Source organism: Bombina bombina, chromosome 1, assembly GCF_027579735.1.
Source record: "Bombina bombina isolate aBomBom1 chromosome 1, aBomBom1.pri, whole genome shotgun sequence".
Classification (NCBI taxonomy): domain Eukaryota; kingdom Metazoa; phylum Chordata; class Amphibia; order Anura; family Bombinatoridae; genus Bombina; species Bombina bombina.
The window spans coordinates 1462106762-1462118437 of NC_069499.1; the positions used below are offsets into that span (position 1 = coordinate 1462106762).

The 11676-nt window shown below is 35.6% G+C and overlaps 1 protein-coding gene across 1 annotated transcript in view; it reads right to left on the reverse strand.

Annotated features, from left to right (window-relative positions):
• Positions 1–11676, reverse strand: part of TBC1D16 (TBC1 domain family member 16) — a 144752-nt gene that overhangs the window by 109421 nt on the left and 23655 nt on the right.

Genomic DNA, 11676 nt, shown 5'->3' on the forward strand with positions numbered 1-11676 from the left:
TGCATGTCTGTCAAAAGTACTGATATAAGGGGGTCTGCAGAGGCTAGATTACAAGGTAATCACAGAGTGTAAAAACTATATAAATATAACCATGTTGTTTGTGCAAAACTGGCAAATAGGTAATAAAGGGATTATCTATATTTTTAAACAATAAACATTTTCAGTAGACTGTCCCTTTAATCAAAATAAAACTACACCTTATTTCAACAGAAGCCCATGGGATTAAACATTTTCTTGGTGCAAAATAAGCTGGTAGTAACTAGTGCTGGCCAGAGCCCCATCCTCTACAGTCAGATAGCCCCAGTCGTTCCCAGCTCCAGCCCTCTGCATATTTCAGTGTAGGCGTTTATAGGGACATTAAACTGCTGAGAACAACTACAAAAAGAATGGTTACTTCTCATCATGCTGTTGTTTTTTCCTCCTGTGCCTGCAGCTCTCCACAAAGTCGTTGTCATCATTGAACCCTTAGTGAAGCTCCGAATCTTCACACTGGCGCCGCCATCTTGGAGCTTATAACTGTAATGTAACTTTGAAACCAGTGCAAAAAAATTCCAAAAAGTAATGCTCCCTCTCTCTATTATCTGAGCTAAGTGAAGTACATCTGTCAAAAAGCCAATAACATCACAAGTCTATGAGTGCACTGATTCTGTCACAGGATGCTACAAGATGCGGCACCCAGTATAAAATGCAGAGCTTTACCAGCTGGATTCTTAATAGGTTAAAACTAGAGAACATCTTTAAATAGAGCTGCAGTTATCATGGTGATTAGTAACCCTGCTACTGTAATTGTACCCAGCTGTTTAGTTGTCCCTTTAAAGGGACATTAAACACTTAATACATTTTATAAGTATTGTACTGAGGCTGCTTCCTGCCTCCCTCTAGTGATGGGTGCTGCTATGGTTAAAATCTAGCTTTCACTACATTCCAGTGCTTACGTGTTTGCACGTGTGCAGCAACTACCTTCAGAAACCTGCAGTATAACCTAGGTTTAAAATAAGGCAGCACCCATGATTAGAGGGGAGTGCATGACATTTATTTAGTGTCCCTTAATATTGCAACAGACAACAGTATGAATCCAGTGAGTGCTGCTAGCAGCATCTCCTTCCAAATGCTATCAAGTCAACATACATTTTATCTGTAGCATCTGCCCTCTATGCAAATAGTAGAAAACCACACGGGATATTCCATAAAAAGATATAATAAGAAACAAAAAGAAAAGAAAAACCAGCAACAGTCACATAGATATACAGTGACCCTAAATGCATTTGATGTATCTGCACCAGACCCAATGGTCTCTGTATACAAACATGCTCAATGAATTCAATGTGTGATGTTAAAAACATTACCCCTTTTATGAACCGTATTACAAATAAATGTGACTGTGGAGATTAAATACCATTGTGTAACAATCAATATATAAATATATAAAATGTACACACAATTGTACGAAAGAATCTTTAAAGAATGACAAAATCAAAGCAGTGACCACTACATAAGGACTAAAAATTGATTTTATTTTTAAAGAACATAAAACGTGCACGTAAATGCTTTTAATTTTTACAGAATCGGGATTCCAATACACATGTATAAAAAAAAAAAACACTTCTAGAAAAGTAATCACGGTTACAGCTACAGCTTTAACTATGCACAGGGAATATGTACATATCCCTTGTGCATTCTCATTCGAGATAAAGCACCTGCTCAGAGATCTTGAGGTTATGCAAATTGAATCATCACTAAAGCAATTTATGCTCTCAGAGCAGGCATGGTGTTGGGGCATATGTACATATGCTCTCCATACAGGGGAAAACTGTCACTGAAACGGCATTTTGCAAAAATTGCATCTATTCAAAATAAAACGCATTCATGGCACACTTATTTTAATTTTTTTAAGTGTTTTTTTTATTTGAACACTAATAATACTTTACACTTAAAGGGACAGTCTACAATAGAATTTGTATTGTTTTAAAAGATAATCCCTTTTTTACCCATATCCCCAGTTTTGCATAACCAACACTGCTATATTAATATACTTTTTACCTCTGTGATTACCTTGTATCTAAGCCTCTTCTGACAGACCGCTAATCACATTACTTTTTATTTATTATCTATTGACTTCTATTTTACTACTGTGTTGTGCTAACTCTTAAATAACTCCACGGGCGTGAGCACAATGTTTATCTATATGGCTCACATGAACTGTCTCCTGTTGTGAAAAGCAAATGAAAAAGCATGTAATAAGAGGCTGTCTGTAGTGGCTTAGAAACAGGAAAACATTTAGAGGTTTAATTGTTATATTGTTATAAAGTATATTAATATAACAATCATGGTTGTGCAAAGCTGGGGAATGGGAAGTAAAAGTGTTATCTATCTTTTTAAACAATAACAATTTTAGTTAGAATGTCCCTTTAAATATACAATGTGATGTAAACCTGTTTGTATAAATTACACTGCTTCATCCTTGGCAGCACTTGAGTAAATGTTATATACTGGTGTTGTTTTATAACTGAATTTAGTCTTATAGTTTATATGGTATTTATAATGCACAAGGCATGACTGGTGAACCAATCAAATTCAGCATATGTACATAGCCATCAATCAACAACAGCGTCTGCTCAGGACCAGTTTTAGCAGTGAACGCTTAACTAAGTGCTTAACTCTTTATTTAAAGAATAGACACAAAATGACCAAGGTACATTGGGATAATAACAAAATGCTCCAACAAATTAAAGTATTTTATAATTGTTAATAGCATGTCCCTTTAATGGAAAGATTGGCAGAGGGGGCTTACTGAGAAGTACTACAGCCAGTCACTGGAAGATACATCATGCCACTACAGCTAGCTCCCACTAGTGTTGTGCTGCTCCTGGCCATAAATAACTATGCTTTTCAATAAAGGATTCAAAAAGAACTAAACAAATTTTATAATAGAAGTAATTGATCATTCTATATAATTGCTTGCTCTAGCTGAACCATAAACGTTACAATTTCATGATATATGATTCTAGCTATTTGCTGCATACGTTATGAGACAAAACAATTTAAGTGCAGTAGGCTCTGCGATATTAATATTAACCCACTGCTTCCGCAGTATCAATGGATGCTGAAAGGACAAAACAGATGTAGATGTGGCGTAAGTGCATTTCAGTCTGCAATGTTTGTTTGCATTATACTTTATTAGCAAAAGCGCTTGCAGTAAACATTATTACTCCATCTTGCACCATGCAAGCCCATGAACCAGTGATGAATACTGCTACAATCATTTTAGTAATATAATATAGTGCATAAAAGCTTCTCTTCATAACAGGAATGCACTTAAGCATAACTAAAGGGATATGAACCATACTATTTTTTCTGTTACGATTCCGGTAGAGTATACAATACAACTTTCAACAAAGGGTACCAAAAGAACAAAGCAAATTTGATAATAAGTAAATTGCATGCTCAGTCTGAATAATATATTTATTTTTGACATACTTGTCCCTATAAACTGTATCCTTATCCCTTTCATCTACAACTCTTCATATAGAGCTACACACACTTTTTCACCGTCGTTACTGTTTGCAGCACTATTTTATGAAACTTATGCATACCCCAAGTTAGAGGTAACTCACTGATAAGATTGTTACAAAAGCAGAAGATGCAATCATGAGCAGGACACATAATAGCTAGAAGATGCCTCCAACATAGATCACAAGCGGCTACAAACTCTAATGTCAAATAGGATTACTCCCAACAACAGAACACCATAGTCATTACATAGATTATTGCTCAAGCCTCATAACGATGATCAGTAGTTTATTTCATGTTCGTAAACGGGTTACGGGCGCGCGATAAATAACCAGCCATTACAAGTCAGATCAGATCTCTGGTTCATTTTCCAAAAGTGCCCCCATTGGCCACAAATTTAATAGTCTTGTAGTTTTTTATTTAATTTTTTTTAGCTTTTTTTTTTTAAAACAAACAACTAGACAAAGAAGTTTTTAGGGTTTAAAAGTGACGGATTGGGGTTGTTATTTAAACCCCCCCAAATAACGGCACTGAAAAGTGCCTTTACATTGCGATCTATGGGGAACTGTGTGTTCCCTGTAAATATATATGTATATTATTATTTTTATTATTCTTTATTTATAAAGCGCCGACAGATTCCGCAGCGCTGCCCATGGGTATAAGGATAACAGTACAGTGGAGAAACAATACGATAAGACACAAAATTGTACAGACAAATACAGGGGGAATTGAGGGCCCTATTCCCGTGGGAACTTGCAATCTAGACGGGTAGGAGGATTGGAAACAGGAGGTGGGGACTGCAGAGGTTAGAATGATATTAGTGAGGAGATAGATATACATATTTATGTGTTAAAATGTGTATATAAATATATTTTTATATATATATGTCATATACATATACATTTGCTGCCTATCGCTGTGCGACTTACCCCCTTTGCTCTGCTAGGTTCTCATGAGGTGTCTGACGGCATGAGAAAGAGGCTCCCATTGCAGCCTATGGAAGCTCGCTTTCGTGAGCGCAAACCTTCCGTGTAATACCAACGTACATTTGTCGGGTTAACTGTTTACTTTCAACTTGTAATATGATCGCTACCCGTTGTGCGCAAAATGCTTACTTCTAGCAGAGTTACCGCTCGAGCGGGAGCATTAAATACCTCTCCAATTGTAATCTGTCCCTTATTCAATGTATATAAGAAACAAACTTTTAGCAAGAGGACATAGCAATCTCCTTTGCTTGACAAAGTACCAGTACAGACTTCAAATCCCAAGCACTTGTGATGCCAAAATTCAGCTAAAAAACAATAACAGCTCTTGCCAAGTATAAATGCTTATCTGCCATTAATATTCCAACTTCCTCCAACTACTGAGCCAAGATTACTGAACTAGGTGCTATCACCAAACATATCCCCTTCTAGCCTGAGCGAATATCTAACTATTGCTCAATTCACTCTGAAACTAAACAGTTTATTGTTTTATCACCTATCGTCAGTTACTCCTGTGTATTTTCTATCAATTATTGTCTGCATATACATTTATTGTCTACTGTTACGGCCACTTGTTTTACAAGGTCTGTGTCCCTTTAAAATTCTATCCCCACTCGTTTTGTTAACTCTTATAGCTGCTCAAAATAAATGTAGTTCTGGTTAACTGAGGGATATTCTTACCTTCCCACTTGCTAAAATTGTATTTCGGTACACATAATTTTCTGCTGTGAATATTTCTATATATGTATATAATAATCCATCTGCAAGTTATTGTATGTTGTCTTTCTATGACAAATTGCCTAACTCGGCACTGATGCCAAATTTGTAAGAATTGTAAATCATTAATTGCACTCACTCTACTATCCTGATCTTTCTCCAGTAAAGCAACCACTAGATTTATTTTCTTTCTGAAATAGCGGCTAATACATCAGTGTTTCTTAAAAGGATTACTGAGCAGTGTCTGCACCTCACTCAGTAAAAGCACTTAAAGGGATACTAAACCCACATTTGTTTTCATGATTTAGATAGAGCATGTAATTTTAAGAAACTTTCTCGTTTACTCATATTATCAATTTTTCTTCGTTCTATTGCTATCTTTATTTAAAAAGCAGAATGTAAAAGCATACAAGTAGCCCATTTTAGGTTCAGCACCCAGTATACCGCTTGCTTATTGGTGGCTACATTTAGCCACCGATAAGCAAGTGCAACCCAGATTCTGACCCAAAAATGGACCCGCTCCTAAGCTTTACATTCCTGTTTTTTTTTAAATAAAGATAGCAAGAGAACAAAGAAAAATTGATAATATGAGTAAAATAGAAAGCTGCTTAAAATTGCATGCTTTATTTGAACCATTAAAGAAAAAATTGGGTTTTAGTATCCTTTTTCTGTTCAAAAACGACCAACATATTTAAATAACATCAATCCACACAATCCAATCTACCTTATTTTTTCATCAAATGATGCTCCATATCTTTTATAAAATATAGTTTTATTTTAACCCAGCATGACATCACTTCATCCAGCCCTCAAATATGGGCCGTACACTGTATACCTCAATTTCCAATCGGATTGCCAGTATTTGCATACAATTATAATGCATTTCGGCAACCAGTGCATGTGCGATTGGATTTGTCCTTTTCGCGCATGAGCAGATTGCGGCACAGATGCCGACATTACCCCCAATGTATTGACAATAACGCATCGGCTTGGTGACGTATTCAATGACGTTTCCTATCTATTTGGAACATGATGTGCATTGAAAATGTGTTTAATTAGATGCATATTTTTTTATCTAGGATGATTTATTTTCTGACTACAGTGTCCCTTTAAGTCTGAAAGTAGAATCTTTGAAAGGTATATTGAAGGTTTTTAGTGACCTGCATTGTGTTATGTTGCCCTATATATTATATACATTTTTTTTTCTTCAAAATTGTTTTTATTGAAAAAAAAATTTGCATAGACAAACAGATAGTCATTGAACATGAATGTACACAAAACGTTGACCAATAAACAATAATCAACCAATACAGTTGTAAACAAAGTTGTCAAGTTATTGAAAATATTTGCATAGATACTTTTTTGTTGTATCAAAACGGGTTTAACAAACACTGATGGTATGTCACATTATCAATGGGAATTCAGTAATATATCCAATGAGGGCATGTATAGAATGGACCTTTTATGGTATTAAACATAATTACATTCTTACATTTTGTCATAGCTCGTTCAAGTACATAAGTTAAAACTTCATTAAATTATAGGAACAGTGGATAATGAAACATACAGACATACATGGAAAACCAAGGTGAAATTCTATAGGATATATTTTCCGCTGCTTACGAAGTAAGCTCAAAGGTGTAAAGAAATGGGGTAAGGGGTAGGGGTAATAGTTTAGTGGAATGACTCTGTTTAAAGTTCAAAAAGGAAAATTACCCCTCGTTTAGTTGAGAAGTGAAAGGGGAGCACTGTGTGGGGGCGGAGCTAATATTAGAAAGAAAATGAAGATCTGTGTTAGGGTTGGACTAGGTAAATAATCTAAAAAATTAGATTCAGGAAATCATTAAAGGGACAGTCAAGTCCAAAAAAACCTTTCATGATTCAAATAGGGCATGTCATTTTAAACAACTTTCCAATTTACTTTTATCACCAATTTTGCTTTGTTCTCTTGGTATTCTTAGTTGAAAACTAAAACTAGGAGGTTCATATGCTAATTTCTTAGACCCTTGAAGGCCGCCTCTAATCTAAATGCATTTGACTGTTTTTTTACCACTAGAGGGCATTAGTTCATGTTTTTCATATAGATAACATTGAGCTCCTGCACGTGAATTTACAGAGGAGTGAGCACTGATTGGCTAAAATGCAAGTCTGTCAAAAGAACTGAAATAAGGGGGCAGTCTGGAGGTAATTAGAGAGGTAAAAACGTATTATATTATAACTGTGTTGGTTATGCAAAACTGGGGAATGGGGTAATTAAGGGATTATCCATCTTTAAAACAACACAAATTCTGGTGTTGACTGTCACTTTAACTATCAGGGTGTGGGCAAATTAAACCTAGAAAAGATTGGTCTACGTTTACCCATCAATGGAGAACAACTCTCTCCCAGGGATTTTTATGCATAAAAGAGTATGAAACCCATAGCCCAAAGAAATATCTTTGGGCTATGGGTTGATTAGAGCTTATTAGAGCCATCCCAATCGCAGCACATCCATAGTAGAATTCAAATTTAAATAAAGTGAAATGGTAGGGATATCATTATTATATAACAAGTAATACGTTGAGCCATCAGATACGTTGTTGAGAATCAGTCTGCTATATAATGTGAGTATATCTGCATTATATCCAGAGTATTATCAGGTATCACTTAGCTTAGCAATATCTTATCACTTAGCTTATTAATTTCTACACACTGGGATTAGCTATAATATAATTAAATAGGGAGAGTTATGTATTAGGTTGATATACTCCTTGTGGTTTCTCATACTGTCCAGATATCACCTGACACCTCACTTATTACAAACCATGGTAAGCTGCCCCTGGCCGCGGACAGTTCAGAGAAATAAGAAGCAGTGACGTATAAGCTAATATCTGCATTGTGAATAATGCATAGTTATAATGGGACAGGTTGTTCCATACACATAACCTAAACAGGAGTTTGTAGTAATAATTGGCATATCTAACCCTACTGGCATAACATTTTAGGTTACCCCTAAATAATATATTATATACTTTTAATTCATTAGAACATAAAGAAAATATATTTAATAACCTAAAAACTTAGTTTACAAATGTTCAAAGAAAAAAAAGTGTTTTAAATAAAAATGTAAAAGCACAAGGGTACCCCATAGCAAAAAGGCTGCAGTACAGGTACAAATCCCCAAATCCGGGATTCCAAAATCCTAACATTCTGAAACCCAAACCTTTTAATTAATAGTTTTCAATAAGATAAAATTAGTGAAATTAAATTAATTTTCCCCACTCTTCTCTGTCTTTGTTTTTTGTGTTTTAAAACAGAAATAGTCTATATTTATTTAAAACAACAGCAATTACCTTTCTGATTACAGTACTGCATTATCTTTCTTAGGTAGAAAAGTATTAAATATAATATAAAACTACCTTTAGGTTTACATGTATAAGCTTGTATTATTGCCTAAATGACATAATATATTGTTGTTTAGACTTGGTTCCATCCCCTCTTCAAACTGTCCCATTTTACGGATGCAAATATTCCTGAATCCAAACTATTCCTGAAATCCAAACCTTTCCCATTCCCAAGCAGTTTGGATAATGTGTTTTCTACCTGTATAATATCTGCTATATTTCCTGCATTAACTGATATAGAGGGTTTTAATTCCTTACTCTGGCCACCAGGAGGCAGCAAATGATCTCCTATAAATGTCATTGTAAACTTCACTGAGAGACCTCTGGTTATAACACAGTAAGGATCAAACTGCCTAGAAGCATCATCTTTTAAATTAATAATTGATGCTGCACCTTTCCAACTCCATATTCACAAGCAAGACGGTGAGAAGCTTAAAGGGATATGAAACAACAGCAAAAATTTATTTCATGATTCAGAAAGAGCAGACCGTTTTAAACAACTTTCTAATTTACTTTTTTTGTTATCAAATTTGCTTCATTCTCTTAGTATTCTTTGTTTAAGGAGCAACAATCCAGTACTGGGAGCTATCTGAGCACATCGGTTGAGCTAATGACAAGAGGCATATTTGTGCAGTCACCAATCAGCAGCTAACTTCCAGCAATGCACTACCTACCTAGGTATGCCAAGAGAAAGAAGCAAATTAGAAAGTAAAAGTAAATAGGAAAGTTGTTTAAAATTGAATGCTCTATCTGAATCATGAAAGTTTAATCTTCAGAGTGAAGGTCAATTTAGATGAATCGGTGCCTGGTTTTTAATAATCCTATTAAAATCAAGGGCACTTTAATTAATCAAAATTTACATTTCACTCGTTTTCTTCAAATACTTACCTTTAATTCTTCATAGCCGCTCCAGCGATTCCTCGGCAGTCGGAAGCCTCTTCATAAGTCAGAAATGACGAGTCCGGCTTCCTCCAATCACGCCTTCCCCCCGGGGAATCACGGCCTGAGGCAACGCCGTGATTGGAGGAAGCCAGATTCGTAATTTTGGACCTGCAAAGAGGGCTTGAGACGGGCGGAGGAAGCGCTGCAGAGGCTGTCAGGATTAAAAGGTATTTGAAGAAAACGAGTGAAATGTAAATTTTGATGAATTAAAGTGCCCTTGTTTTTAATAGGATTATTAAAAACCGGGCACCGATTAATCTAAATTGACATTCACTTTAATTTAATTTATTCGCAGTTGGCACTACTTGAAGGGACATAAAATTCAAAATTGAAATGTAAAGGGATGAACGTTATGACTGTTTCAGTGACAGTTTTGTGTGTGCATGGGGCATATGTACATACACCCGCATTTAAACACTGTTCCTGCTTAGAGACTATATATTGTGCTGGCGATGACAAACATTGCTGGCAAATAAATGGCACCCCTGCCAATCTGAGCAGTTGCACTGATGTGCTCCGTGCACAATAACAACTATAGACAAATCAATGCTAAGTTATACAGGGTTAAACACCGTTATATACAAAGAATAAATACTATAACAAAGCTTTACCTTTAGGTTGCTTCAAGAAATACAGCAGAGAGAACAACAAAAAGTGCGTTAAGGTGATACCTTGTTAGTATAATCAGTAGAAAACCAGTGCAAGCTTTCATAACTGCTTTGTTTAAAACAAACACAAGCTATTTCTCTACAGTTAAAGGGACACTGAACCCAAATTTTTTCTTTTGTGATTCAGATAGAGCATGACATTTTAAGCACCTTTCTAATTTACTCCTATTATCACATTTTCTTCATTCTCTTGGTATCTTTATTTGAAATGCAAGAATGTAAGTTTAGATGCCAGCCTATTTTTGGTCAACCTGGGTTGTCCTTGCTGATTGATGGATAAATTAATCCACCAACAAAAAAAAGTGCTGTCCAGCGGTCTGAAACAAAAAAAAGCTTAGATGCCTTCTTTTTCAAATAAAGATAGCAAGAGAACGAAGAAAAATTGATAATAGGAGTAAATTAGAAAGTTGATTAAAATTGCATGCTCTATCTGAATCACAAAAGAAAAAAATTGGGTTCAGTGTCCCTTTAATTATTTTACTATTCTCAAACTGCTAAATATTGTTATGTTTCTCATTAACATCTAGAGTGGCTCATCTTGCTCAGATCTGGCCTTGCTGCTGCCAGTTGTACCTTAAGATAACCTGGTATAGGGCAGGGCAGGAAAAGCCATATGTTGGGCTTAGCCAGGGCGCTTGTGACAGCTTAAAGGGACATAATACTCATACTGCATCAGTTTAAAGTGATTTAGCATATAACTGTAAAAAGCTGACAGGAAAATATCACCTGAGCATCTCTATGTAAAAAAGGAAGATATTTTACCTCACAATCTCCTCAGCTCAGCAGAGTAAGTTCTGTGTAAAAAGTTATACTCAGCTGCAGCCCAGCTGCAGGTAAAAAATAAAAAATGAAGAAATGAACTGCAGCCAATCAGCATCAGCAGTGTAGATCATGAACTCTTTTACTGTGATCTCATGAGATTTGACTTAACTCTCATGAGATTTCATTGTAAACTTCCCTAATCTGAATAGGGAAATAATATGAGTGCACAAGGCTCATCCTTTCAGCTGTCCCAGGACAGACATACTAATTTGCTGCTTAGAAATCCTTTACAATGAGATGTGGCTAATGAGGAACTTTTGAGGTAAAATATCTTTCTTTTTTACATAGAGATATTCAGGTGATATTTTCTAGTCAGCTTTTTACAGCTATGCTGCATCACTTTCAAGTGTTTAAACATTTGGGTATTATGGCCCTTTAAAAAATGGACATGGAATTCCTGAAGGTTCCAATATACTACCTACTGCATCCCCTCTAGAATGTGGCTGGGAATCTCACAGAATGCTGCAGAGGAATGGAAGGAATATTGATGAAGTGTAGCTGTATGGGCTGAATCATTCCTGCTTTAACGCTTTATATTAGAATGAGCCTCCCTGGCTTTATACACAATTCCAATGTACTGTTATGAGAACACCTGATTAAGACCCAATTTTAACATAAAAGTATAGGTATTTTTAACAGGCAATTTTGCAA